Raw genomic sequence first — 6,888 nt, forward strand, 5'->3', positions numbered from 1 at the left:
TTGCATTTCAGACAGCTTCTCAGCTTCGGTTTGGCCAAAATTTTCTTTCTCCTCAACAAAATGTACTTGTCTCTGAAACTATGAGCTTCCTATTCCCAGAGCATGTCCCCTTGTTTTCTCTGAGGCTCGCTAACAGCCGTGAGTGCTGGGGCTCAAAGCCGGCTCTGGGGGCACACACCCCAGCTTTGCCACTTACTAACACATGTGGCCTTGGCCATTCACGTGCCCTTCTTGGGCCTCAGTTTTCTCATCTGTGAAATGGGAATGGTAATCCTCATCGTGCACAGCGTCGTGAGGGTCTGATGGGGTAAGATGCGTAGGGTGGCCAGGGCAGTGGGGGCTTGGAACAGTGGGTACCTCTGGGAAGAGAGCACAGCCCGAAGGCAGGAGCAGCCCCATGACAAGGGGTGGGATGCAACCCTGGATAAGCACTCCCTTCTGGACCTACCCTTGTCCTCTGTGAAGAAGCAAATCAGACATGACAAATTCCTAGAGGCCCTTCCGATTTGCAGTACTAGCAGCAGCGCGCCTTTACACAGTGCGTGTAAGTGTGGCCAGGCTTATTTCCTTCCAGACTGTCGATGTGCTGCCCACCACCCTCCCCCAGTGCCACGCCCCCCCAGTGCCCGCGCTTGGTCCCACCAGCACCTGCAACCCTGGGCTGGGGGTGTGCTGGCCCCCACAGAGCCTGGCAGAGGCAGCGTGAGACGGGCCTCAGTGCTGGGGGCTGTAATGCTCTGCAGGAGCAGCCCTCGCAGACGGCCTGTGGACAATCCTCTGCACAGACTTGTCCCCAGCCACCCCGATGAGCTGCTCCCAGTCACCCCCCCCCCTCCCTCCAAGTGCCAACTCCCAAATAAGCCACTTGCCCTCCCATCCCTCCTCAGACAAACCGAGACAGCACTTCACACTCCCTCGTCTGCCCCTGCCCGCCACACCCCTGTGAGGCCTGTGCCAGAGCCAGAGCAGACTTGGTACCTAAAGCATCTCCACCCTGGCCAGCATCGGCGCAGGCAGCAGCCCCTCATGCGCCGGGTTAGAGCTCCAGCTCATTCAGCTGATGGTGAGGGATTTGCCTCCAGGACCCGTCTCTCTGAGTGGGAGTCCCAGTCCCCTGACCCCCCGTGAGACTCAGGAAGGGTTTCCATGGGGTTGTCTATGGTCACAGCGCACAGCGGGGGAGCACAGGAGGGTGCGGCAGAAACTCTGTGTTAGGATTTCCGTGTAGAGCCTAGGGGACAAAGGCCATCATCCCTGCCCAGGTCAGGGACCCTCCTTGGTGACTGTCTCACCCTATGCAGCCTACGTTCCCAGGGATGGGCGTGAGCTGGATTTGACCTACGCCAATGAACCCTGTGGCTCAGCTTCACGCATTCCTCCTCTCCAAGGCTTAAATTCGTTTCCAGCAAAGAGGGATTCCCTTGTGCAAGGGAGTGGAAGGAGACGGAAGAGGCTGGGAGTCAAGCCCGAGAAGGGCAGCGCTCTGTGGACTGGAAACTACAGGGCTAGAGGGGGGACTGGTAACAGGCAGGATGGAGGAAAAGGGAAATGTCTTTGCAGCCCCTGTGCTCCCCGCACAGAGGGCCAGACCCTGCACCATCGGCTCAGCTTGGCTGTACTCAAGGACCAGCCCGGGCTGCAGGGGCCTCTTTGGCCCCAAATACCGGCCCCTGCCTAGCCTGAACCCAGCAGCCCAGCAGGCCAGAGAAAGGGGATGGACCAAAGTCGCTCACTCACTACTATGCTTTCCAGACTCCACCACACTGTGCTGGAGCATGAAAGGGCCCCGGTGACCAGGGGTGGCCCACGCAGCCTCCCCAACCTCGGCAAAGGAGTGGAGGGTCCAAGCCCCCCCCGTGGCTAGAGAGAACAGGGTTGTGATGTGGACCACGGAGGACACAGCTCAGAGTGGGATTTGGGAGTGAGCACCATTGAGATGGCTCCCGACCCCCTAGCGTGTCCCTGCGGCTGGACAGGTGAGCAGGCAGCCAGCAGTTTGGCTGTAAGGTAGGGGACATCGGCGAGCCTGGGAGAGGGAGGAGGGCCAGAAGGGAGGGACACCGCAAGGAGCCGTGCATGAGTGGGAGTTCGCCAAGCTAAGAGGGAGAGACCGAGCAAAGGCCGGATGGCAGCTGCAGGCGGCCGGAGGGACCGGCCATGACCGAGGCAGAGAGATCAGGAAGGCCTGGCCATGGGCACGCTGGACAAGGCGCTGGGGGGATGGTGCTGAAGGGCTGACGGCAGGAGGGAGATAAGATCAGATGGGGGAGCAGAACATGGGGAGGGGAGATGAAGCAGTTAGGAGGCCAGATCGATCGCTGTGCATCCTGGGGAGAGCAGCAGGGCCCGCATGGAGCATAGACACAGACACGGGCAAGCCCTGTGCACACAGACGTGCAGCTGGGGCGCACACAGCCGCTCACCAGGACGAGGCTCTGGTTGGCGGCACCAACCCCCACCCAGACCCCAGACCGGATGCCTACCTGGTCACAAAGCCCTCAGCTGCCTCCGTTCCAGCAGCAAGAGGCCTGGAGAGTGGGTGGGTGTGGTGTGGGGAGCACAGGAGACAGCAGGGGTCCCTTGCTGCGTTGGAAGGCAGAGGCTGAGCTCACCCTGGGGGCTCCCTGCTCTGCACCTGGGGGCTCCCTGCCCTGCACCAGAGGGTCCCCCTTTTCTGATGCTGGCCAAACAGAGCCCCTGCCTGGCTCCTCTCACCGAGTCCTGCGTCCTGCGCTGCCTGGCTTCTCGGGCCCTCAAGCTTCGCCCTCAGGGAGAACCAGCCTGGTCATAGGGACCACCAACTGAGTCATTCACACATTTCCGGAATATTCGTTGCGCACCTGCTATGCAGCAGGCTCGCAGCCACCAGGAGCCTTTCGCCTACACTACTGGGACAGTCAGTGTGGGAGAGCAACACCCCCTCGTTCCAGAGAAGGCACTGAGAGAAGGCCAAGGAAGAGTAGACGCCTTGCCTTGGGTCCCATGGGGTGAGCAGCTCTCTACAACCCCTGGGGGCCTCAGGCCCAGGCAGGGCTGGGCAAGCTCAGGGGAACTCACCTCCCACCAGGGGTCCGGGAGGGAACAGGGCCAGACCTGCAGCCCTGGACAGAGCCTGGAAGCCACAGGGAGCCGGTCCAGCCAGGCTGGGTCCTCGCCCCCAGGAGGCCCTGGAATTCAATGGGCACCGGTGCTCAGGCGTCCCCAGGACTCTGGTGAACACCCCTCCCCTCCAAGGTTAACAGGATAAAGGCTGGGTAAAGAAACTACTCATTTCCCAGCTCGCAAAGAAGCAATTATGCGACTTTCTAACATGGTTTCAAATATATTTTGCAAACTAGGACTCAGACAAATATTAATGGCAGCAAATTACAGTACTTAGCAGAATTATCACCTAGCAAAGAGGCGCTTTTAATCTATAAAAAATATCAACAAAAGATGTAAATATGAACCCCTCCATGGGTGGCGTGTCTTGAAGAAAATATACATCTAATCTCACAGTGTGCTACCTCTAATACCTGGGGAGAAGGTTAACAATTCTGAGACATTCCCCATGGCTAGAGAATATATTTTGATGTAGATTTGTGGATATCAGAGACTTTAAATCTATTGTATAATCACAGGGCAGGAGGGAGGAGTCTGGCCACCTAATTCTCCGGGGATGGGAAGGCGGCCCCTGAGAGCTGTTTTAATAGTTTGTTTGCCTTCCTGAAGCTCCTGGCTTCCCTGGGGGCTTCGCCGGAGCACCCAGGCCTTCTCCAGGGAAGACCAAGCTGCGTTCCGGGTACCCCCTCTTGAAGATGAGGAGGCTGAGGGGAGCCCCTGATAACAGGGGAACGGCAGCTGGGAACAAGGCAGACTAGACTGTCAGCTGCACAGTGTTGGAGTGGCCCAGGAAATAAGTGAGCCAAACAGGCAAACTTCCCTGTCATCGGACCTGTGTGTGTGTGTGTGTGTGATTTTGTGAGTGTGCTCGCGTGCATGTGCGTGCCAGAGAGCGGGGATTCCTATGACACCATCATAGGACATGTGTGTGAGGCCTCCACAGCCCGCCCACTGACCCCCCATGAGCCATACTCAGCAGCAGGGCCCAGACCTCCTGGGCCTTGCTTCTTCCTCTCTAGGGCTGGGACCAGCTGGGGACAAATAGCCAGAGAACCCCAACCAGCAGCCATTACCCCAGCTGGAAGAATGGCCCTCAGAGCCTGTGATGGACAGGAGCTTCCTCTCCACCTGTCCATGGTGCTCTTCTCTCCTGGACTCTGGGCCTCAGGCCAGGGCCCCGCCCATCCCGTGGGCTCTAACCCGGGGCTCTAACTCCTTCCACGCTCTCCTCCACACATCCTCGTAAGCAACACTGAACTGGATTTGAATTTTGATGACTGCTGTGGACCGCCCCCCCCGCCCCCCGCAAGTCCCTACATTGAAGCCTAACCCCAGTGTGATGGTATTTGGAGGTGTTAGGCCTTCTCTCTTGCCCCCACATGGGTCCGTCTATAGACCAGGAAGTGGGCTGTCATCAGACTCCAACGCTGCGGGCACCTCGACCTTGGACTTGGGCCTTCAGAACAGATACATGCGTGTTGTCTAACCAAATGCTGGCTTCCCCGTCTGTGGTATTTGTATGGTAGCCTGAGTGGACTAAAGCAATGATTCAAGCAGACAAGAAAAAAGGTACCTTAGAGACTGGGTTCTTCTTCATGTATCACCAAGACTCCTCATTCCTTTATTCACTTCTTCTGCCTGTTCCTGGTGCTGCTGAACACCTTTTCTCCCACACACACTTCTTCGCAGGTCACCCCCTGAGGTCTCCGCCGATGGCCCTTTCTCAGGGAGTCTTCCTCTGTCACCAGCCCCCACCAGTCCCCACCCCCACTCTTCATTCGCGTTTTCCAAGGACACGATCTTCTTGAGTTCATCATATAAATATTACATTTGACTGTGTGGTTCTTAAACATTCATGTCTGGATCCCCCGAGACAGCGTGCCCTAGGAGGGCAGGGACCGGGGCTGCTGTGTGGTTGGTTTTGTTATTCCATTCTGGCTCACTGGTATCTCCCCGGAGATACTAGTGATGTCCACTGAGTGAGTGAATTTGGATACACCCCATGGGGGCCAGCTCTGTCCTCCTCCAGCTCGATGGCAGCATTCCCTGAGAGAACTCCCGCTTTCAGGCTCTCCCATGGAAGCTGTGCCCAGAAGCTTGTTTGGAGCCCAGTGTCTCCATCCTTCCCATCATCACCCTCATGCCTACAGGTGGAGAGAACTTCCCAGCATAGTTGTCCATACACACCTGGGACCTCTATCCTTCCCATCATCACCCTCATGCTCTCCTACAGGTGGAGAGAACTTTCCAGCATAGTTGTCCATACACACCTGGGACCTCATCCCGTCCTGTGCTTCCCACAAGCCACCAGCCGGGCATCTCATCTTCTCCCACCTATGTCCCCTTCATGGCACCTGGGGTCTAAGCCACTTCTGGAGTGCCCACTGCTTCTCTGCCAAGGGGTTTGGGGTGTTGGAAAGTCAGCTGAGGCTAGCTCATAAAAACCACACTATCAAGAGAGCTGCCTGACAGATCATGACTCTGCTGATCATTTCTCCAAAAAAAAAAAGGTTCTTCTGGGTGCCTGGATGGCTCAGTTGGTTGGGCAACTGCCTTCAGCTCAGGTCATGATCCTGGAGTCCCAGGATGGAGTCCCACATCGGGCTTCCTGCTCAGCAGGGAGTCTGCTTCTCTCGTAAAAGAAAAAAAGAAAAAAAGAGGTTCTTCTTCCTAGTGAGTTGGTGCTATAACCCATCAACTACATCTGGCTTGGTTAGTCCTCTCGGTCACGACTCCGTGGTCATCTTCGGGAACCTTTATGAATGACTTCACTACTTTCAGAGTGCAGTCCACAGGACATGTGGCCATAAGAGAGGGAGTCTCTACCGTCCACGGAGGGGACACGGCGAGGACACAGCGAGGGCGGGGTTCCTCTAAGTTCCAAGAGAAACTGTGACCTGGGAGCTCAATGGGAAATTTCTGGCATGTGTATGAAAACCGGGCCTTTTTACCTGCCATTTGGAGCCATGGCTGAATAATAAATGCTTTCTGTGAGGATCCCAATCCACTGTCACTGAATAGGGCTCAGTTCCTGACTCTGTGGGACCTTAGGCAAGTCACTTAACCTCTCAGGGCCATAGTTCCCCAGCCATAAACGGCGCACGACAGACCTGTCCCCACCTCTCTCACTGGCTATTTCCAGAATTAATTGGATAATGTTCACAGAGTGCTCCGAGCTTCCCAGAAAGAGAGGCACCTGAAACACAGGACAATTATTCTAATTATAACTGCCTCGGACCTGCGTACACAATTTTGTCTTTTAATGTTACCACTGCGCGTATTGGTAGAAGAGTCGTGGCTACTTTTCCCAAAGGGGATGATTTTAAGAAGCTCCATTTTCAAAGAAGGACAGAGCTTATAAAAGAGAAGCCCACTCACTCCTGCTGGTGCTTATGAAAAGTGCCCCCAGCCCATCTGCACGGAGAGCCCTGAGGTCCTCACCCGCGGTGGGCAGGGGCAGCCGGGCAGGGAGACGCACTTCCTTCCCCAGGAACACGGGCTGCAGGAAGGGCTTTGGGATGAAGGGGCCACCTGCCGTGCTGGTCCCTGAGATGAGGCACTGTGGGACTCCTCCAGGCAGTCTGCCGGGTAGCCAAGCTCACAGCAGAAGCCTGCTGTGTGCATCAGCCCGGTCAGCCACCGTCCCCCGCGTGGCTAAGCACGAACAGGCTTGTCTGCTCCACTCCTTCTGCTGGCAGTTAGTCCAGGGTGGACCGGTGCCCCCGTGGTCGACTGCCACACGGCTCGGGCAGGGAGCCACCCTGGGACAAAATTTGAACACATCCT

The sequence above is a fragment of the Mustela nigripes genome, chromosome 17, assembly GCF_022355385.1.
Source record: "Mustela nigripes isolate SB6536 chromosome 17, MUSNIG.SB6536, whole genome shotgun sequence".
Lineage (NCBI taxonomy): Eukaryota > Metazoa > Chordata > Mammalia > Carnivora > Mustelidae > Mustela > Mustela nigripes.